Source organism: Pangasianodon hypophthalmus, chromosome 4 (assembly GCF_027358585.1).
Source record: "Pangasianodon hypophthalmus isolate fPanHyp1 chromosome 4, fPanHyp1.pri, whole genome shotgun sequence".
NCBI classification, from domain to species: Eukaryota; Metazoa; Chordata; class Actinopteri; order Siluriformes; family Pangasiidae; genus Pangasianodon; species Pangasianodon hypophthalmus.
This window is the reverse complement of record NC_069713.1, coordinates 2,718,022-2,741,751: the sequence shown is the minus strand read 5'-3', so window position 1 is coordinate 2,741,751 and position 23,730 is coordinate 2,718,022. Positions and strand designations below refer to the sequence as shown.

At 39.3% G+C, this 23,730-nt stretch overlaps 1 protein-coding gene across 2 annotated transcripts in view; it reads left to right on the top strand.

The window, feature by feature from the left end:
- greb1l (GREB1 like retinoic acid receptor coactivator) overlaps positions 1-23,730 on the top strand; it is a 64,756-nt gene continuing 41,026 nt past the window's right edge. Inside the window, exons 1-2 of one of the 2 annotated variants that reach the window (XM_053233460.1) lie at positions 1-552; positions 18,673-18,711. The gene's annotated coding sequence lies outside the window, so the exon portion shown is untranslated. The remainder of the gene's footprint in view (positions 553-18,672; positions 18,712-23,730) is intronic. The other variant, XM_026910111.3, reaches the window with a different exon arrangement.

The window sequence follows — 23,730 nt, the reverse complement described above, 5'->3', positions numbered from 1 at the left end:
AAAGCTTCATATTTTCTCTTTTTTTTTCCCCCAGGAGTGTATATGATCTTTTTTCCCCCTCATAACACATGGTCATTCTGGGGTAGAGGGGTGCCAATACATCTGCAGATCTCATATCTCACTGAAGTGCATGGACACACTCCTAGAGGATGTTTGCTGGATCCTGGGACTGTTTCCTTATTTAGCTTTTTGAATAGTGCATGTAGGTGGACCTGATGGAGGAGTGAAGCTCATATCTGCCTGATCTGCTTCAGCGGAAGTGACTCTGCGCGCGTGCTGAGCTGCGCTGCGCGTGAGCATGAGGATGTTCTGAGTGCTGTTCTGGGATGTTCCTGTGCGTGCGTGTGTGTGTGCGTGTGTGTGTGTCCTGATCGTCCAGAACTCTGTAAAACTGTGCGTTCGGAGGGTTTCGACGTCACCGTGCGGGAATATTACCTCGAACCCGCCCCCAGGTGGTCCTGAGCGCGAGCTCGGTGCGGGGACACAGAGGCTTCATGCGGAAGTGATGCTGATTTCTCCTCTTCTCTTCTCTTCTCTTCTCTTCTGAATCTGGTGAGTGCTGGTTTATTATTATTATTATTATTATTATCTCCCTTGAATGCATATTTTAAGTATGAACTCATCACGCAAAGTCATCACGCAAACTCGTCACGTGGTTCTCCTGTGAGGTCTTGGTGTTATTTGACATCTCTTAAACCTCCTGAACTGGGGCTCTGTGCATTAAATCCACACTAGTTTACTTTACAGTAACACAGAAGCCATGACACTGATGCCAGATCAGTTCCAGTGATGATGATGAGCTGTGAACTTAATGACAATAAAACTATAGCTTCACAAAATAAATAAATAAATAAATAAATAAAATAAAATAAATATTTCTCTCAGTCTCAAACTAACGCCCTATTCGTACTGGATCAGTTTTCCTCAGGGAACTGGGTAATGCAGTTATTACTGGAGGATCTCTGGGATTTTAGTGTCGTCATGTCATGGTCTTTTACTATTTATTCCATATTTTACTTCCTATAAAAAGAGCAGAAGCTACTGCACGGAATGTGTACAGTATATATCTCCTGTCTGAACGGCCATGTTGGTAAAGAGTGCGTTAAAACCTGAAGGCAATCCTGAGCTTGTGTGATTTTTCTTTGGGATAAAAACACTCCAGAAAGCACATTTGCTCTTTTCTATCTTCTTCCACTGAAACTGGAGGAACAATAAATAAAGAAGACGTTTAAAAGAGACTGAGACGTCCACACTGGATCAGGATTTGGAAAAATAGAAGTTAAAGGGGAAAAAAATGAGTTTTAGGGAACAGGATCACATTCAGACAGAGAACTTTTTCACTGTAAAATGAAAAACCTTATCAGCTGTGAACTTCAACAATCTGCTCATGCTAACACCAGCTTTACGCTAACACACATTTTAATTGTAAGATTTGAATATTTTGGTAAAACTGGGTAACTAGCTTGTTTAAGCTTGCACACTTTCCCTGCATTTGGGTTGTTAGACACATTTACACATGCTATACAGTATGTTACCTCATTAACTAGCGACAGTTTGATATTTTTACCTGCTAGGAACAAATTCTAGCAACATGCAGCTATCGAACTCTTAATAAAATAATAAATGCAACTACAGTGTAATTAAACACACCAGAACATTCCTCAATCCTTATGGAACAAACTGGGAGCACAAACGCTGCCTGAATATTCTGCTTATTTAAGAGTAGTGCTGCTGAGATGCTCAGAGTCAGACCTGACTTGAGTTTCATGTCCGAATGCATGATCTGAAGCTCGATCCTGGGCTTGCTGGAGACTCAGGTAACGTATTGAGTTCCTAATGATAAAGGGCCTTATTAATGTGACGAGTATGTGTATGTGGTGAAGACACGCCCATCTCTGTGATTTATACAGAGATCATTTATCCAGAATTACTACAGACGTCCTCCAGCTACATTACTGAACACACATACAGTATGTCCAGGAAACTAATCCCATCCGATTAGTCCATGTCTAATCCCATCTGATTTAACATGGCAGAGCAAAAGGTTGCGTTGCCACTTCACAGCTCCAGGGTCCGGGGTCCATGTTTGTGTGGGTTTCCCTCGGGGTTCTCCGGGTTCCTCCCACCTCCCAAAAACATGCTGACAGGTCAGGCTGGCCCTGTGTGTGTGTGTGTGTGTGTGTGTGTGTGTGCATGGTGCCCTAAGATGAACTGGCGTCCCATCCAGGGTGTATTCCCGCCTCCCTATCCAGTGTTCCTGGAATAGGCTCCGGATCCACCGCCACCCTGATCACGATAAAGCGGTTACTGAAAGCGAGTGAGTCCTTTTAAACTCGTCCACTTTCTGTATCCACTGTTGTGAGTTGTGCAATGTTTTATCTCTGAGCACAGAAAAGTCCGGGTACATCGATCACGCAATGGGAGAGCTACATCACCCTGGCACTGAGTATCGCTATCAGCCTGCAGCATTGCATCATTCCTGGGCTGGATTTGAAATATTCAATGATCTGATCTACTGACTTCATTTATACATGAATGGAAGCAATCCCTCTGGCAGTGTAGCTCACAGCACATCTCTCCACACTGGACCGGGTTGTCTCAGCTCCGTTTCCATCTGAACCAGGCTGTAGTGTCATGCCTGTGTTCCTCCACATCATCTCATGAGGCTTAAGGTTTAAGGATCCAGGGTTTTTTTGGGGGGTCACATGCCATTAGGTTAGCGCCAACCAAGAAGCTGCAAAGGTCACAGACTGTTTGGAGCCCAGGATCGAGCTTCAGATCATGGATTTGGACATGAAACTCAAGTCAGGTCTGACTCTGAGCATCTCATTAAGAAGATTAAATCCTCCGTTCGGACGTTAGACCAAAGCAGCACTACTCTTAAATAAGCAGAATATTCAGGCAGCGTTTGTGCTCCCAGTTTGTTCCATAAAGATTGAGGAATGTTCTGGTGTGTTTAATTACACTGTAGTTGCATTTATTATTTTATTAACAGTTCGATAGCTGCATGTTGCTAGAATTCGTTCCTAGCAGGTAAAAATATCAAACTGTCGCTAGTTAACGAGGTAACATACTGTATAGCATGTGTAAATGTGTCTAACAACCCAAATGCAGGGAAAGTGTGCACTCTAAAACAAGCTAGTTACCCAGTTTTACCAAAATATTCAAATCTTACAATTAAAATGTGTGTTAGCGTAAAGCTGGTGTTAGCATGAGCAGATTGTTGAAGTTCACAGCTGATAAGGTTTTTCATTTTACAGTGAAAAAGTTCTCTGTCTGAATGTGATCCTGTTTCCTAAAACTCATCTATTTCTGTCTTAACCTCCATTTTTCCAAATCTTGATCCAGTGTGGGCGGGGCTTAGGATAACTCAGCTGTATGATCATAACTGTCAGATCCTAAAGATTATCAGGTTTCCTCCGAGCGTTTATCTCTCATTAACCGATGTTGACTTTATTTATTTTATTTTATTTATTTATTAGAGGGTGTGTTTGAGCAAACGATCCACAAAATGGCTCAAATCATCTTCAGGTTTGCTGAGCGGCTCACAGATGATTACAGATTATTTGTTATTATTTTTCTTCATTCATTATTTTAAACCTTTTCTCCTCGATCGGTCTCCAGCGTTGCTCTCGTGGTGTGTTAATTAACCTTTCTGTTCAGTGCTGAGGGTAGCTGGGTGGCCTGGAGTGACACTGAGCGTGTGCGGTTGGGGTCAGAGGTCACGGACACTGACCATCTGCCTTTCTGGTGTGTGTGTGTGTGTGTGTGTATGTGCCTTTGTTTGGTCAGAACAATTGGGAGATAATCTGGTGGAGATAATACGAGTCTCCGTTACGTAGCCGCTGTAGACCAAAATCCTCAAAGCCTTGAAGGAGACGTCTCTTTTATCTTCTCTCTCTCTCTCTCTCTCTCTCTCTCTCTCTCTCTCTCTCTCTGATTTAACTCTCTTTCTATCAATTCAAATTATTTGAGCTTTATTTGCACAGAAACAGAACATGTGACCAGCCCTGTCATTTTGAGTCTCGGCTTTCTGCTGATACCAACAGAATATTTAATATAATAATATATTTAATAAAGAATAATTACATAGATTTAGTGAATCGGATCATTCGACTCATCTGAACAATAACAGTCGACTCTTTAGACTCCCAAAAGACTCACTGCTGCTTTTTCCTCAGTCACTGATCTTTGCCTATCTGGACTTTGTGTGTGTGTGTGTGTGTGTGTGTGTTATCAGGACCTCACTGTGCAAATCATGGAATTAAAACATTGATTGTTTTTAAGAGCTTCATAAAATGCCAAAGGCTTTCCAAGAGGAATTATTTTTGAATTACACTATTTTTTGTATATTTTAGTTGGTGGTTTATTTATTTATTTATTTATTCATTTATTTATTTATTTGCCTCAGATCTGCCACACAAATGCAAGCCTTTTGACAGAATTTACTAACACGTTAAATGTATTATTATTATTATTATTATTACTATTATTATTATTATTATTATTATTACTATTATTGCTCATTTATTGAATGGAAGGATGTGTGTGTGTGTGTCTTATTTGACATAAAATTTTACATTTTGCACTCTTTGCCCCTCTTTTAGCAAAGCAACTGAGTTTATATGTAAATTATTTTAAGACAAACCACACACACACACACGCACACACACGCACACACACACACAGCATGGCCGGCTAGTTTAGAGGACAGCGATCGTCGTTCATCGCTCTCCCTCTGATGACTTGTTTCCTATTTTAAGCCTGTTGTTACCATGGTAACAGATTGTTGAACATCTTATAGCCTTTCCTCTGCAGTCAAATTATTCACCGAAACCAAAACCCACAATCCTCGTTACTGATTAACTCCAAATCTCCAGATCTTAGCTTAAAACCAGCGGCAAAAGCTTGTTCTTACTCTGATTTCTTATTTTATTGTTTATTTGCTATTTGTCTCTAATGTTTAATTAGTATTGTATTTTAGCACTTTTTCTGTATTTTGTCGTATTGATCCATTCTTCTGCTTTAAGACAAATTTTCACTGATAAAAGTGCTCCAAAAATAACATTTTCCATCCATCCTTTTTCTCCTCTCATTTGTTCCTTCTTCATTTATATGTCATTTTTGTGGTTTGTGGTGATTCATCATCCTCTTCTTCCCCGCTTTGATCCATTAACGCGTGTGTGTGTGTGTGTGTGTGTGTGTCATAACAGTGGGTCAGCAGAGAGATTGAGCAGCACAAGAGTTATTGATTAACATTAAAATTGTATCGTTCTCGTGAAGGGAGACAATTAATCAGTGAGCCCCAGAGAGGAAACACAGCAATTAAACATGAAAAAGAATCCCGTTAAAAAGAACACACCGGCCGGAGCGTGTGTGAGTGACGCTGAAAAGAAGTTAAAGCTCCATTATCTCCTCTCCTTTCTCTGAGGCAGAAGGTTTCAGGCTGCAGATGGCAGGAGGAGAAGAAAAAAGGGGCTCGAAGCTGAAATCCCTGCTTTTGTTTTAGCTGCTTTTGAAAGGATCAGGCAGCAGGTGCTACTGTGTTTAATCAACGTCACAGCAGCTCGGACTCACGCCGTTTATCCAGCGCCGATTACAGAACCACACGACGGACACATCGTACCGCCTCTTTCCTGAAGCGTACACTGAGCTTATTTCTAATAAGTAAGGAATAAAACGTGTAAACTCCTCTGTCCTGAAGATGTCGGAAAGCTTACAGTTACAGCTTTACCTCTGACTGTTACAAAGCGCTGGCACTGGAGACTCCTTCCATAAATGTCCCTGTGAATGAGCTGTTACTATAGAAACGATAACGTATTAGGACGAGAGCATTAATATAAACCTGCACTACTGTCAGAGCTGCTGTTCTAGAAAATTAATCAACACCTTCTGACCAATCACAATCCAGAATCAAACAGCGCTGTGGGCAGTGCAGGCCAAATAAAACATGCCCAACATTTCAGCCTGATTAAGAACATTTTCAGGAGTTCTTAGTTTAATTCTTAGTTTAATTCTTAGTTTAATTCTTAGTTTAAAAGTTACTTGCGTCTTTCTTTTGTTAGACAAATGAGAAATAAACACGGATATTACTAAATTGTTATGAATTAATAATTTAGAAGTTATTTATCTTGACATTTTATACACAGAATTTTGAACGGTTGTTCAAGAATTCAAGAAGAAAAAAATAAGATGTGTTTAAAAAATACATTTTTATAATTTAATTTTTAAAATAAATAAAATTGCACCTGAAATTGCGCAGTTTTATTTAACATCAATGCAGAACACGACTGATATCAAATCTCCATCATCAATCTCTTATCAAATTTTTTAAGTTCGTTATTAAACTTTTCTGAAGGTGTTTGCCGTTCTAGCCGCAGCGCTCCTTGCTGACCTCAGGATGCCATCTGTTCCCGTTTTCTTAAAGCGCTCTTTAGGACTTCTCACGGCGCTTGCGTGAGTCGTAAACTTGGCACAGCTGAGCGATTCCTCCCCCGGCTGACCCTGCGGCAGGTCAGAGTTTGCGGTGAAGGTTGTCCTCCTCCTCCTCCTCCTCCAGGTTTGAAGTTTAGCAAAGTTCACTCTCGACCCTTTGCTCTGGGAAACAGTGGTGACCTTTGAACCCCAGAGGCTTTCGTGATTGCAGCCGAGACCTGGCCATCTTCCGCTTGGCCGCTTGTAAACTTTTAACCTGTCCACTTTTACGACAGTTTAAGAATGTGTGGAACTCGGCGTTATATTGTGTCTCTGCTCTGTGTGCTAATGACACATTTACCAAGATTTAGTGCTTTTACTGAGATATTACTGCGTCCTGTTCTAGCTGAATGTGTCTTGTTTTTCGTACATTACGTTATCCAGCATGCTCTGAATCTACTAGTGCTAGCTCAGTGGTTAAGACGTTGGACTACTGACCGGATGGTCGTGAGTAATGTAAATGTAAGTCGCTCTGGATGATATGTACTTCCCTGCCTTTTATATAAGGAATAAACCACTGTGGGTAGTGCTGTTATAAGTGGTTTATTCCTTTAATGACATTTAGAAGCTTCTGATTGGCCAGTTATGGCACTTATGGCTATAAAAGGGCCTACCTTTAGAGTCAGTGCCTTTTTTATCATGATACTGTGGGAGAATCTAAACAACTCAGCCAAGACCTCTGAAACAAATCTGTGGACCTTTACAAGTCCTGTTCCTCCTTAAGAGCAAAATCCAAACAACTGAAGCTAACACAAGCATCTGTACAAACAGCTGTATGCAAATATAAAAATCCTTGACACACACAGACACTGCATCGTTCAGGAAAGAGGCACAAATGAATTCCCAGGGATAAACAAACTTCAGTCTGAAAGGTTCAACTGAACCCCAAGACAACAACAAAGGAACTGGTGAAGGAGTTGGAGACATCAGGTCCCAAAGTATCCACCATTCAGAGAGTTCTACATCACCATGGCCTGAAATGCATGAAAGAAGCCTGTGCTCCAAGACCAGCATAAAAAAGCCAGACTGTAGCTCTCAGGTAATCCCCAGCACATGAGGATTGTTGTGTGTCAAATCAAATGTTTGACTATAATAATCAGCGCTATGTACAGAGGAAAAGAACATCCAAAGAACACCATCTCAGCAGTGAAGCATGGTGATGGCAGCATCATGATGTGGAGGAGTTTTGCTGGAAAAGGACTGGTGCACTTCAGAAAACAGATGGCATCATGAGGAAGGAGGATTATCTAGAAATACTGAAGCAACAGCTCAAGACATCAGTCAGAAAGATTAACCAACTGGGTCTCCCAGCAGGACAACCTTCCAATCAGACCTCCAAAGTTGTAACAAAATGGCTGTGAAAAGTGAAAGTGTTGGAGTGGCCTTCACAAAGCCCTGAGCTGAATCCACAGAAGATTAGTGGACTGGACTGAAAAAGCGTCTCTGAGCGAGGAGGCCCTCAAACCTTGAGTTACACCAGGAGGAGCGAGAGAAAATTCCAGCAGAGTATCATGAGAAACTTCTGGAAGGATACAACAAGCGTCTGATTTCAAGTTCAAGCAGTTAAAATACAACGACAACAAAAACATCTTCTTTAATATTTCACCTTCTGAGGATTAAACTATATAATAAAATAGATTTTTTTAGATTGTAGTAAGGTGGAATTAGTAGTGTGACTTTCATTTATCTTGTAGCCATGAGCAATGATGTGTGTGTGTGTGTGTGTGTGTGCGCGCGCGAGAGAGAGAGTTATATGTGTGTTATAAATGTTGTATTGTGGTGTGTTATGGAGAGTAATGGACGTGTAGGTGAAAGAGGCGACACTGCGGGTTTGAGGTTGTTACACAGCTGAATCAGTGAAGCTAATTTCACAAAAGAGCTTCTGCTACACCCACTGCTCGGGTCAGGGGTCAGAGGTCGGCGACCTTCCGCCTTTGTGTGTATTGATCGTCTCTCTGGAGGTCGGCTGCTCTTCACGGCTATTTAATGTTGCTTTGTTTGGTTCTGAAATGCGTTTAGCAGCCGCACTCTACAGCTGCTCGCCGACTGCCTGCATCACTGCTTTGTTTTCTTCCCGGTTGTTGTCAGTTTAAAGGGTGTACAGTGAACGGAATTACGGGATTGGCGTGTTAGAGAAGGAGACGTGATGAGGAGACCGGTTTAAACTGGTCCGATAAGAGGAAACCATAGAAAACACATCTTTAGCATGAAAACGCTGGTTAAAATAGTGCAACATTCTCCTGAATGGAACACTGATACTTACCATGTTTAAAAAAAATAATAATCTTAATGTTGAAAATTCTAGTAATTTTATTTATTCCTATATATAATAATATTAAGAATAAAAACTCTAGTCATTTTAATAATACCAGTATTAATTTATGATTATCATTGAAATCAATAATGAAGCAGAAATAATTGGTCATTTTACATCTCTTGAAATTGACAAAAAAAAGTGGACAGAAATAAATGTACTATTTTACATTAATTTTGTATCATTGAAAACATTATTTAAGCATTCAATTTAAATCTAAAATAAAAACAAATTAAAATTTTGCCTCATTAAAATGGCAATAATGTAACATTTTCACTATATTTTTGTTTCTTATTATTTTTTTATTTGCATTTTTCTGAAAATTCGTACATTTTTGATGATTAAATCATCTGGAATGTTAAATATGAATAAGATTTATTGTAAAGATGGATATTTCGGTGCAGCAGTAGCGTGTCACTCTTACACCATCAATCAGCAGCGACTGAAAGCGTTCATTAAATATACATTAGAGACTTGAGGGATGAAGGGCTGCAGGGCGCTATGGCAACCGTGATTCACCAGATTGACTTCCTGCTTCTTTGTGTGTTGATTTAAACGTTATGTTAAATAGAAAATTAAATTTCCTTTCAGAGCAGAAATCCAAAGCGTTTTTATTTCCCAAAACCTCATCTACCTCAACCTCATCTACTTCTGTCATTACTGAACTTGCTTTTTAAAAGGAACAGTTTGGTGAAAAATCAAATATATGCAATGTCCCCGAGACCTTAAATCTTGATGTGTGTTTTGTTTCGTACCGGAGCTACGAGGCTAATGTAGCTAACAATTAATAGAAGTCTCTCACCTGAATGTCAAGGTGAGTCAAATTAAAAACACAGACAGAGAGGTCCGTATTCGCACATTTAATTTCAGAGTGGAGATTTATTTTTCACTAAATCACTCTCAGTTCAGTGGGCGGAGTCATACCAAACTGTCCAAGATGGCCGCCTCCATAACGTTCCAGTGTTCAGTTTAAAGTGATGGTTACAGAAGGTTTGGGATGTCCTGGTTTTGTATTTTGGCTCATGTTCTGAAGAACATGTTTTACATCATCCCGTTGTCTCTCTCTCTCTCTCTCTCTCTCTCTCACACACACACACACCCACACACACACACACACACACACACACACCCATACACACACATATACAGAAAGGAGAGTTATGTGATCTCAGAAGAACACAAACTGCAGCCAAGGAAAACTCTTGCACTACACTGTCTGGCTTTAGGAGCACACAAACTGTACCCATTAACACACACACACACACACACACACACACACACACACATGGACATGGAGTTCTCCCCAGTTATTTCTGGACAAGTTCATCAAGCACTGCTAATCATATGTCCATTTAAGGGCTCAGGCTCACAGGTTTATATTGATGCGCACGTTATCGTTTCTATAGTAACCGCTCAGTCATATCTAAAAGTCTAAAAGTCATATCTAATCATGATATGGTGAAGTTTTCTATAAGGGGATGTTTATTTAGCATTTATGGAAGGAGTCTCCAGTGTCAGCGCTTTGTAACAGTCTAAAACTGTAAAAACTGTAATTGTTGGTAAATTGCTGTGGTATAAGAGGAATAAAGCGTGGTGACAGTAACGCTTCATCACACCACCCCATAGTTGATTATTTTACTCTAACAGCACCACATTCAGCGATTTATTGCTTACTTATTATCTTTATCATGATAACGTACATCACAATACATTTTTCTTGGATGGCTTTACTCATTAGAACATTGTGGATGTGAGCAGTCCTTCATGATTGACAGCAGGTTTAAATAAAGCAGACTTATTTCAACAAGCCCAGCTAATTTTCATCAGTTTTGCTTACCTGAAGGAGCTAATCTTAAGCCTTGCTCTGTTACCATGGCAACTTGTGATTTTGCGCAAACCTGCTTCGTGTCAGGATCATGTTAATTAGCTTAGCTTAGCTTGATCAATTTTATTGGACGAGCAGTGTGCCGTCATGTTTTCGCCGCGCTCTATGTGCTCTGACAGCTTAGCGAGCGTATTATTACACACCTGCTACTAACATGATATAATATTTTTATCCAATCGAATTGCCACTTTTAATACACGATTGCAGGAACTATTTTCCTGACTCCAAATGCCTCTAAAGTAGATTTAGCCGACTTTAATCACAACTCTGAATCTCTGTAACAATGTCGAAATGTAACCATGGCAACAAACATGAACGGCGGGTCAGGCTGAGGCTGTATTTAGGCTTCAGTAGAGAAAGAAATTGTTTGTTTCATTCAAATGTGACAAGAACACAGCGAGATGATATCCTCTGAGACGTAGCCATGGCAACAATCTCTAACTGATCCTGGAAAGTTAGCTAAATGGAGTGATTGAGATGTAAATAAAGTGTTTGTGTGATTAAACGCTGGTCATTAGGGGAAAAAATAATGAACTCCACGTCACATCCTAGTCCAGTACTTCCTAATATCATTGAGTTCATCATGTTCACAAAACAAGGAAATATAAAACATGTAACATCAATATACAGTAGGACACAATGCACAATATAAATAAAATAAATAAATGCCCCCCCAAAAAAGCTATTAAATACTAATCATTATACACACACACACACACACACATATTAATGAACACACACACAGCCTGTTAATGAAAATCAGGAGAATTTAATAAATGACATTTAGGATGATGAGACGAGGAACAAATTGAAGCACAAACACAGTCATTAATGCTTGTTCAGAGGTTCTTGAAAACACTGACCTGACCTGATGGACACACTGTTCTCTCTCACACACACACACACACACACAGCGAGAGAGAGAGAGAGAGAGAGAGCACTGACTGATTTTTATTGCTTTGACTTTTAGAGACCAAACAGTTTTTTCTTTTTCTTTTGTTTTTGTTCAGCCTCTCACACACTCGGACTCAAGGTCACTGATGCACCAGGCTGCCAAGGCCCAGGGGTGGCCATGGGGAGGGGTGTGTGTGTGTGTGTGTGTGTGTGTGTGCACCATAAACTATCGCAGTATGTTCAAGGCCACGGTGACCAGGACCTAGACCAGGACTCCATGTTCCTACAGAGAGAGTGTGAAAGAGAGCACAAGGGGAGTTGGAAAAGGGAGAAGGGAGATAAAAAAAACAACACAGAAGAAGATAGAAGACATTCAGGAAGAGAAAAATGAGAAAGACAGAGAGATAAAAGAAAGAGAAAGGAGGACAGAGGAAGAGGAGAGCTCTGCTTTAGTTACAGTTGTGTTTTTGTGGTTTAAATACCAAAAAAAAACACAGATGATTTTTGCATTATATTATTTTTAATGTAATTTAATATAAAGATCTAAATACATCAGTGCACTTTAGTCACCTCTCTATAGTAATACACATCTATAATAGCTTATAATGTTATTCACAAAGTCAAGTCTAAGGTGAAATTTACACATTTTCATCAACATATACTGAATATAGGTGAATATTTAGTGTAATAACTTAGCATCATGCCAAACTGGAACCATATGAGGCAGATGTCCAGCTGATCTTGGATCAGATTTCCAAATTTCCAAATGCTCGAACCAATTAATCTGATCTTGAGTCTGAAATGTGTGACATAGACATAGAGTCTGTAAATCTCATGCAGAAAGGCTGCAATATTACACTGATGCATATTCAAAAAGTGTTGCCTCTCTTTATTTGTATAGTACTTTTATAAACAATGGTTGCAAACCTTCGTATTACTTACTAAAAATACGACACAATACAAAAAAATATGTAAAGTCACAGGACGACTGTTCCTAAGTGCCAGGGCATGACAATGACAATACACTGTCTGCTTTTTGCCTTAGAGTTGTCTTTGGTATAGCCCTTTGGTTGGAAGACCGAATAAACCACACATTATTACAGGGAGCCAGTAATTCAGTAGCCCACCTGATAAACAGCATATAACTAAAACACAGTCATCTGAATCAGTGTCCATTCAACTCCAGGCATTTTGTCAAAAACTGACTGAATAGTAACCATTTCTGAACCTAGTCAATATCTCTAACATCTCAAAAAAAAAAGCCTTCCAAACATTAAAAAAAAAATCCTGCTTGAAAATGTACTGACAAAATCTGCCCTTAAAACTAAAATAAAGCAGGAAGTCAGTAAAATTGCACAGATCTTAACTTCAGATAGATCTTATTGATAATGTTGAAGGGTGCATGATGTATCTGTGTGGTGTAACTGATGTTCTTTAAGACCCAGCAGATGCTGTGCATGTGGTTCTTCTCCAGATAAGAGGCAGGACAAATATTTACCAGAGAGAGAGAGAGAGAGAGAGGGAGAGAGGGAGAGAGGGAGAGCTGGAGGGGTCCCGTAGGTCAGCAGTCCTCAGATAAACGTCATGTAAAACACACACACTTTCTCAGTTCCTGAAAATCAGCAGAGCTGCAAAGTGCATTTTAAAAAAAATATGGTAAAGCAGCCAAAGAAAACATTAAAGCCTTCTCAGGCCAATACTGATAACATTCACCATCAAACACTAACTTCCACTATCGAACAACAATAAACACCAGTATTCTCCATCAAACGTTAAGATTCTCCGTCAGTGTCGATGGTCAACACCAACAATCGCCATCAAATACCAACAGAAACCAGCATTTAACACCAACATTCTCCACAAAACACCAACATTCACCACCAACCACTATCAACCATCAAGATTCTCTGATATAACCACCAGTAATCACCATCAAACATCAACTTTGTCTATTAAACACCAACATTCACCATCAAACACTATTTCCATCAAACACCAGCATTCAACAACATTACCTTTCTCCATCAAACACCATTTCCATCAAACACCAACATTCACCAACATTACCTTTCTCCATCAAACACCAACCTTGTCTATCAAACACCAACATTCACCCTCAAATACCATCAAACTAATTCTGGTTCTGAAAACATCATTAAACACCATCAAACACCAACATTTACCATGAAACCCCCTCATCGTCCATCACACATACACATTGTCAACATTCACTGTCAACTTTCTTCACCAAACACAGTCACACATAAAGATTTTCCTAAATAAACACCAGTGAGCTCCATAAAACATCATCACACAACAATACACATTGTTTAGCTTGAAGATGCTCAGTAAATAAATCAGTGTGAATGCAGGAGAACATTCTAGAGCTTTACATATAAAGTATAAACTCAGCTATTGGATTTAATGGTGTTTTTATTTCAGTCTGATCCCATAATGAATTTGTATGAATTCGACCGAGCGAGTGTAACGTGGTGGGATTTTATTCTTTGTTAAAGACCTTAACCTTAATCTTTTCACTTTTCTTAAGACTTGAGTTGTTCGAATTGTTACAAACACAAAATTGTTTACTGATACCTTTAAATAAAAATTGTGTTCTAGTGGTCACAAGGAGTTAAATGACATATCAGCAGCCACTCGGTGGAATTTACATTCAGGTTCAAAAGTCTGAGTTCATGACCGAAAAAAACTGATTAAAAAAACAAATATAGTTTTATAAATTATATTCCAGCATTTTTACTAGGAGCCCAAAGAAGTGTATTCTTTGGATTTTTCCATTAGTTTGGTTGTAGTTAGTTTTAGATTATTTTAACCAAAAGATTAGTACGTTTTCCTTAAATGGGTTTCAACGTTAGCTAACTTCAGGAGAAAGAAAGATCATTATACGATCATGTGAAGATGTTCTGAAGTATCACTTGTGTTATAATTTTTGATGTATTTTTTGTGAAATCGCTACTCAGGAGGGTGTGTTTGTCAGTCATTAACACCACCCTGGGGCTTTTCTCTCCACGGAGCACATCAGTCAGGAATAAAGCAGAGTCTCATTCTCTGTAATTCTCTCCTAAAGGGACCCGTCCAGATGAAGACGAAAAACTCGGTGTCCTTTAATTCAGCTGTCACTTTTCCACGCGCATGAGAATGAGCTGCGTGTCAATCCCACCATTGTGGCATTTAAGACAAAGGAGGAAGAGCTGAGGTTTCTCCAAGGGATTTAAAATGTGGACCGTCATCGCCAGGGGCAACGGGACCTGGTTAATCAGTGCAGGACACACACACACACACACACTAGGCGCCCAGGGGCTGGAGGAGAGGGATGGATGATGGATCTGGTTGAGCGCTCAGTTAGGAAGTTGTGGGAAGCAGGGAGGAGGGAGAGTTTCCTCTGTGCATGAAAGATCCTCATTGTCTGTCCATCACTCGTCAGTTGAAGGTGTCTTTTTCCTTCAGCTTTTCTTTTGGAGCCTTCCATTTCCTTTTCCATTAGCTTTCACATTCCACATTCACGCTGAGAGTTGGAGCGTGAGAAGAGCTTCTTCTCGCTAAGTCAAGGTGGCAAGTGTGTCGCTAAGGCATGTGCCAGTGATCAGTTATACAATTATGATATGATAACAATATCTCGACTAATCACATGTCTGAAAGTATTATTAAACACCAACAGGCACCAACATCCTCAATCTCAGACCAAAGTTCTCCATGAAACACCAACGTTCCCCACCAAACACCACCGAACACCATGAAACACCAACGTTCCTCACCAAACACCATGAAACACCAACGTTCCTCACCAAACACCATGAAACACTAACATTTCCCATTAAACACCAACATTCCTCACTAAACACCATAAAACACCAGCATTCTCTGTCAAGCACCAACATTCTCCACTAAACACCACCGAACACCATGAAACACCAACGTTCTCTAAGGCATGTGGGAGTAATCAGTTATCCAGTTATGATGATGCGATGTCGATATCTCAATTGATTACATTTCTGAAAGTTAATTAAATTAAACACACAAAAAAAACAATATTCTCCATCAAACACCAACATTCTGTAACAAATACCAGCCAAAAAACATCATCATTCACTATCAAACACCACCACTGTCCACCAAATACCATCACTATGGAGTTCTGGATGCTGATTGGTCAGAAGGTGTTGATTAGTTTTCTATAACAGCAGCCCTGACTGTAGCGCAGGTTTATATTAATGCGCTCGGTTTAATACGTTATCGTTTCTATAGTAACAGCTCTTTCACGGGGACGTGTAAACGGAATAAAAAACTTGTCTAATGGTGGATATGGTGAAGTTTTCTGTAAGTAGATGTAGATGTAGATGTATGATTTATGGAAGGAGTCTCCAGTGGAGAACTCAGCAGCATTGTGGTAAAATGATTTAATTTATTGTGATTTTGGCAGTCATTGTGACAGGTTAATATCGAGTCACGCCTACTTTACCCCTGATCCCGTCCCCATTTGCTTCGTCCCTTTGTTGCCTTTAATTTGTTGCCTGTGTGTGTGTGTTACACCAGTGTGGAGACTGGAGACCTTTCTGCTGTCACTTCGTGCCTGAACGATGACGGATGATGCAGTGGGAAGGAGTGGATCTCTGGCAGGAAGTGTGTGTGGATCTTTCTGCTCCCCTGCTCAGCTGATAAGAGCTTGAGTGTTGTGATAATACCGACCTTTTAAACCAATCAGCCTGTTAGAACCATTTATTCTCCTGGACAAGAACAGGTCAGGTCCATCGTGTGTGTTAAAGCCAGATGTTTTCACACATCTAAATGTCAGAGGTTTGAAGTGCACCAGAAATGTAGAAAAACTTTCCCCTGTGTGTCTCGAGAGTTCCTCAGCTGTCAGTTTATTACGTAATTGCACAAATGATCATGAGGCGATACGAAACACGGATGCACTTTTGCCCCCCGTTTAGATAAAGGCTGAATTTGGGCACAACTGGCTTTGGTGTTGTAAAATGCAAACTCGGGTTCATCTGCAGGTCTTCCAGTTTATTGCCGCTCACGTCGCATTGTGGCTCGCAAACGCTTCGTCTCTCCCCATTCTTCTCCCAGATGGAGTTTTCTTTGCCTTTTATTTATTCAGTTTATTACCTTTTTGACTTTGTTATTTTTGGAGATTGTGTGTGTGTTTGTGTGTGTGTGTGTTGGTACTAATGAAGCTCAGGTACTAAAATTTCCATTAACTTCTTGAGTACAAAGCAAGTGATCAAATATATGTTAAACTATTTGTTGACAACAAAAAAAATGCATAAAGGACTTAAATTATTTTCTGCCTTTGTTGCTTTACAATGAAAAAAAAAACCCCTGAAAAGCCTGCTGTAACAGGTTTAGCTTGAACAAAACAAAGCTGTTTGTCGTGTTTGCATTAATAACATGTACAGAATATTGCACATTATGTAGATCGAAGAGAATATACAGTTTTTGTCACTCTGCTGTCTTGATTTTCTGCAGTAAACAATACGACTAATCGTACAAAACTTCAAGAAACTTCCTTTTAAACATGCTGGAGTTTCCCATTAAAATTATATTCAGGTGACAAAACCGTACCATAAAATCAGTACAATACACTACACTACAATACGATGTGATCAGATCAGAAGCATTTGATCAATACCATGTGATTGATTTAATATGATCAGATATATATGCAATATGAAAATGATATGATATCTTACAACACAAAACCAGGGATATGATAAAATACTAAAATACAATACAGTACAATAAAATAGAATACAATAGGATAAGAAGTGTTAAGATACAATGCGATAACATACAAATGATAAGATATAATAAGACACAATACGAAATCACGCAAAACATACCAGAACAAAATGAGAGATATGATAAGATAAAATATGATACAATACAATGTGATAAAGACAGAAGAAGATACGGCACTATATGACACAATCTAATGCGACACAATACAACACAATCCATCATGGCATGATACGATACAACACCATGTGACACACTCTGATACAGCACAACACAACACTATAGAATAAGACATAATACGGTACCATACGATACAATAATATTCGATTTGATACGATAAGAGTCTATACAATAAGATTCAGTATTCAATATTCGATATGATACGATAATAAAACTCAATATGATCCAATAAGATTCGATATGATATGTTTAGATTTGATACGATACAAAAGACTCAATATAATAAGATTCGATAAAATTCGATACGATAAGATTCGATATGATGTGATAAGATTCGGTACAATAAGATTTGATATGATATATTAAGATTAATATGATCCAGTAAGACGCGATACGATAAGATTTGATATAATATGATAAGATTCGATACAATACGCAACAATAAGATACGATACTTTAAGATTCAGTGCAATATGTTACGATTTGATACGATACAATACGCAACAATAAGATACGATACTTTAACATTCAGTGCGATACATTACGATTTGATACGATACAATAACACTCGATACGATAAGATTTGATATGATAAGATTCAATGCAATACGTTACGATTTGATACGATACAATATGAAACAATAAGATACGATACTTTAAGATTCAATGCGATACGTTACGATTTGATACGATACAATACGAAACAATAAGATATGATACTTTAAGATTCAGTGCGATACGTTACGATTTGATACGATACAATAAGAAACAATAAGATACGATACTTTAAGATTCAGTGCGATACGTTACGATTTGATACGATACAATAAGAAACAATAAGATACGATACTTTAAGATTCAGTGCGATACGTTACGATTTGATACGATACAATAAGAAACAATAAGATACGATACTTTAAGATTCAGTGCGATACGTTACGATTTGATACGATACAATACGAAACAATAAGATACGATACTTTAAGATTCAGTGCGATACGTTACGATTTGATACGATACAATAAGACTCGATACGATAAGATTTGATAGAATATGTTACGATATGATACGATACAATATTAAATGCTAAGATATGTTACGTTAAGATACGCTATGACACAGCACTTTTCTTGTTAATAACCGCAGCTGACCTTTTGTCCCTCTGCAGGACTCGGTTGAAGGTTAAAAGGCGTGAGAGCACCGCAAGGTCAGTGCTGCGCTCACACAAAGACCGCTTGTGACCTTTAATGAATTGACTCCACCAACCCACACACACACACACACACACACACACACACACACACACCTCCCAGCCCCTAAGGTTTATAACTGGACCCTAAACTTCCCGTGGCTTAATGATGATGACTTCTTCATCTGCCCAAATGCCCTCCTTTTGTTCCCCCTTAAACCCTGACTAACCCTAACTGCCCCCCCCTTGTAACTGCCCCCTCCACCCCCTACCCTTCACACACACACACACACACACACCCCCCCCCCCCCCTTTAAACTCAGCGGGGGCTAATCCTCTCCTACAGGCTTTTCTTCTATCTCTCTCCCTATCTGTCTCTCTCTCTCTCTCTCTCTCTCTCTCTCTCTCTCTTTCTCCCCCACTCTGTTTCTCTATATCTCTCTCAGTATATCTGCCTCGCTCTCTTCCTCTCTCTCTGCTTCTCTCTTATCTGTCTCTCTCTCTCTTCCTCTCTCCCTGCTTCTCTCTTATCTGTTTCTCTCTCTCTCTCTTCCTCTCTCTCTGCTTCTCTCTCTCCCTATCTGTCTCACTCTCTCCCCCACTCTGTTTCTCTATATCTCTCTCAGTATATCTGTCTCGCTCTCTCTCCCTCTCTCTCTGCTTCTCTCTTATCTGTCTCTCTCTCTCTCTTCCTCTCTCTCCCTATCTGTCTCTCTCTCTCTCTTTCTCCCCCACTCTGTTTCTCTATATCTCTCTCAGTATATCTGCCTCGCTCTCTTCCTCTCTCTCTGCTTCTCTCTTATCTGTCTCTCTCTCTCTTCCTCTCTCCCTGCTTCTCTCTTATCTGTTTCTCTCATTCTCTTCCTCTCTCTCTGCTTCTCTCTCTCCCTATCTGTCTCACTCTCTCCCCCACTCTGTTTCTCTATATCTCTCTCAGTATATCTGTCTCGCTTTCTCCCTCTCTCTCTGCTTCTCTCTTATCTGTCTCTCTCTCTCTCTTCCTCTCTCTCCCTATCTGTCTCACTCTCTCCCCCACTCTGTTTCTCTATATCTCTCTCAGTATATCTGTCTCGCTCTCTCCCTCTCTCTCTGCTTCTCTCTCTCCCCCACTCTGTTTCTCTATATCTCTCTCAGTATATCTGTCTCACTCTCTTCCTCTCTCTCTGCTTCTCTCTTATCTGTCTCTCTCTCTCTTTCGCACGCTCTTCCTCTCTCTCTCCCCCACTCTGTTTCTCTATATCTCTCTCAATATATCTGCCTCGCTCTCTGCCTCTCTTTCTAAGTCTCTCTCTTATCTGACTCTCTCTCTTCCTCTCTCTCGCTCTCTGTCCCTATCTGTCTCTCTTGAGATCTGTCTCTCTCTTGCGCTCTTCCTCTCTCTATCTTTCTCTCTCGATATTTCTCTCTCTCTCTCTCTCTGACATTCCTCTCTTTCTTTTCTGATCTCCTCCCTACTCTAAGCTCATTTGCCCCTCCTTTTTAAAAAAAATTTGCACTTCAGCACCCCAGCATGCGCCCTGTGTGTGTGTGTGTGTGTGTGTGTGTGTGTGAGACTCTTTAATAGGCAAATGAGGGTCCCAGCACCAGTCCCGCCACACTGGCATCTCCGAGGCGGTGTGTGTTTCTGTGTGTTTCAGCAGGTTTGTTGTTTCTTGCGCTGGTTGTGTGAAGCGTGCCGTTTAAACACCTCTCCTCTCCTCCCACACAGCTGATACTCATTTGTTGAAACATTAAAATCACGTTTCTTTAAAGATGTCACCCTCGATCGTTTTTTTTTAAGGAAAAGTGTTTGTTCTCACCGCAGATCGAAGCATTTGATGACTTTTATAAGCCTAATTAAGCCAGAATTCAAAAAACTGACCTAAAAAGTTTGCTATACTAATCCAAGACTTAAATTAGGACTAAATTTAATAAATTCCACCAAAGCGTTTTCCTCTAGGTGTAGTCCTCTTCAGAGTCTTTAAAACTGACCCATTTAGCAGACATTTTAATTTAATTTATTTAGCTTCACGGGTGTGATTGTTATTGCCAAAGCATTAAAATCTAATGCAAACACCAATAAAAAACACACAGAGCAAAAACATACGCATAACAAATCTGTGTTTCAAAATTCATTCCTTTCTCTTTTAACCAGGTTCACATTCAGCCTAGTTATGGACTGATATTTTTAGGCTTGATCTTTGTTCATGAGATTGGCCCATGATGTTTGATGGATCAGTCGAAGCCTCAGACTTGGACTAAATTCTAACTTCTATAGTGATTCATCAGAGAAAAAAATATATAAGTATTTAATCAGTTCGGCTGATAATGATGGCAAAATGGGTAAAAATCCTCAATCCTGTACTAAATGACAATAAATGTCACTATTAGATCCGTGTTTTTAAGGTAGGCTGATGTAGACATATGATCTGAATGAACCTGTAACATATTTACAGATGAATCCAAATCCTAGTTTCAGACCAAATTAACATAAACTGTCCAACTGAACGTTTTTGTTAACAGTTGAACTAAAACTTAATCTAATAATATAATAATAAATAAAGGTTTCTAGATTCAGGCTTAATTTAAATCCATAAACCTGAACTCCTGGTTGTTTACGTCACAGATTTTTTGACTAAAATGCTTCATTAAGAATTTCATCTAGACTCCAACTTCATGCTAATCCAGAAAACTGGCATTAGTTTGGCTCTAATTACAATCAGTAAAGGTTTTCATTTCAGTTCAGGCTTCATTTAAATCCATAAACCTGAACTCATGTTTGTGTCAGCTCCAGTTTCTTTAATAAGTTGCATCATTAAAAACTTCATCTAGACTCCAACTTCATTCTAATCCATAAAAAACAGACATTAGTTTTAGACTAAATCACAAGACTAGTGATAAATCACCACTGAAAACACATCACGCTAACAGCATTGGCTCAGGACATGGTGTATAATAGTAAAACGCCACGCATTGGACACAATAACAATACGTAACAGTTTTAATTTCAGTGTTCAGAGCAAAAAAAAGACTCCTTAACAAGTGAGAATGTGTAGAATGTAGTCAACTACAGTACTGTGCAAAAGTCTTGGCACCCTGTTTTTTTTTTTAGTGCAAACTTTGTTATAGATGTTTATTTTCCGACTTCTACATTATCGATTCAGTACAAAAACATTTTAGATTCCAAACATTAGTTTTCCAGCACAGAATGAAACGTTACAGAAAAATGTTTGTATGTCAGTAAAGAAAGCAGCAGATTCCATAAGAGACACTTTTCAGATAAAAACATAATGAAGGCTGCTGGGTTTCGCTGCAGAAATAAGAAGCGAGTCGACAGTCAAAGTCTCCAGAAGAACTGTGGCTGCTTCTGCAAGATGCTCAGTAACACTTCCAGCTCATTTCCTTAGAAAACTGCACACACGTAGGCTTTATTTAAGTCCATAAAACCGAACTAAAGTTTGTTTCAGCCCAATTTTTAAACTAAACTTTATTTAGGCTCCAGCTTGATCCTGATCCACGACACTGATGTTAGTTTTAGACTAAATCACAATAAATATTTCTTTTTACGTTTTTAGATCTAGGTTTAGATGTGATATGATTCAGGCTAGGATTAGGCATATCATCCAGGTCTAAAAGAAAAGATTTTAATCTAGAAGTTTCCACAAAACTCGATTCTTTAATGACTTGAGGTTAGCTGAAGCTGCTCCTGATTTTATTGGAGACAGTGAAGTGGTCAGGCTGGATGTTTCTGATCCGATCTGATCTGATCTCCACCTGACGGCCATTTTAACTCTGCAAAAAGACACAGAAGAGAAAAGAGCGAGAGGAAGCTGTGTTTAGGACAAAGCAGCATTGCTCCACACGCTGACAGATGGAGAGGACGTGTTTCTGTCATCTATCGCATCATTTCTCATGCCGGGACACTTCCCTTTGTGTGCAGCAGGAGAAAGGATGGAGGATGAAGGATGAAGGATGGAGGATGAAGGATGGCCCAGAGGCCGGTCCACTCACTGACCGACTCTTTTGTTTTACAGAAAGACTCTTTTTAGCTAAAGGAAACCTCGGCTTTGTTCCCTGCTTTCTCTGTTTCCAGCCTTTTAGTCTCCAAGAGTCCACTGTCAAGAGCTTTTTAAAAGTTTTTATCCCCAATCAATCCGTGTGAGAGATTAGTTATTAGACCGCTATAGCGAATTTATTAGATATAAACAAAATTATAATGAATTGTTCAATAAATAAATGTTTAGTATTGTTACATTTATTAATAATTAATTTATTTATTTATAATTTTTATTATAATTTCTTTGTTTATCGTTTTATTATAATTTCTTTATGTATTTATTTTGTTTTTATTGATTATTTAAATATAAAAAACACCGTTTCGAAAAAATAAAACAGTTAAGAAAAGAAGAAAAAATAACATTAAAAACATCGACTGTATAAATCTCAGATAATCTGTTTTTTTTCTTTCTTTCTTTCTTTTTTTTTTTTGGAAATGACCAAAAAGGTAGCGCTGAGGCGTCCTAAACAAACTTGTTTACCTAAACACCGAAAACTGGCTCTAAATAAATAAGCAAATCCGCCACAGTTGGTTTAAATCAGACCGTATAGCTCTTCTCACTCGAGCCCAAATTGCTGAACCTGTATAGCAGGCGGCCTCGACAATTAACCCCCTCTCATCTGCCCCACCTACCCCAACTACCCCCTCACACACACACACACACACACACACCACCCCCTCAGGCTCATTAATGCCGTAATTCCAGCTCATCTGGAAGCTTTGTGCTCCTGCGAATGGCAAACTTTCCCATCCAGATCTCATTCGGACCTCCCGCTGCTCATTTCCATACACACTGAAGGGATGAAACATGATACACACCTCACACACACACACACACACAAGGGATTACAGCCAGGACACACTGGGACTGGGCTCTGAAATCCGTTTACAGTCAGCTCTGAAAGTTTCAGGGATTTTTCTTCATCACGTATCATAAAGTCATTTAAATGTGATAAAGCTGTGTCGCTGTTTAGCTTCCTGGGAAATTCTTATAACTTATC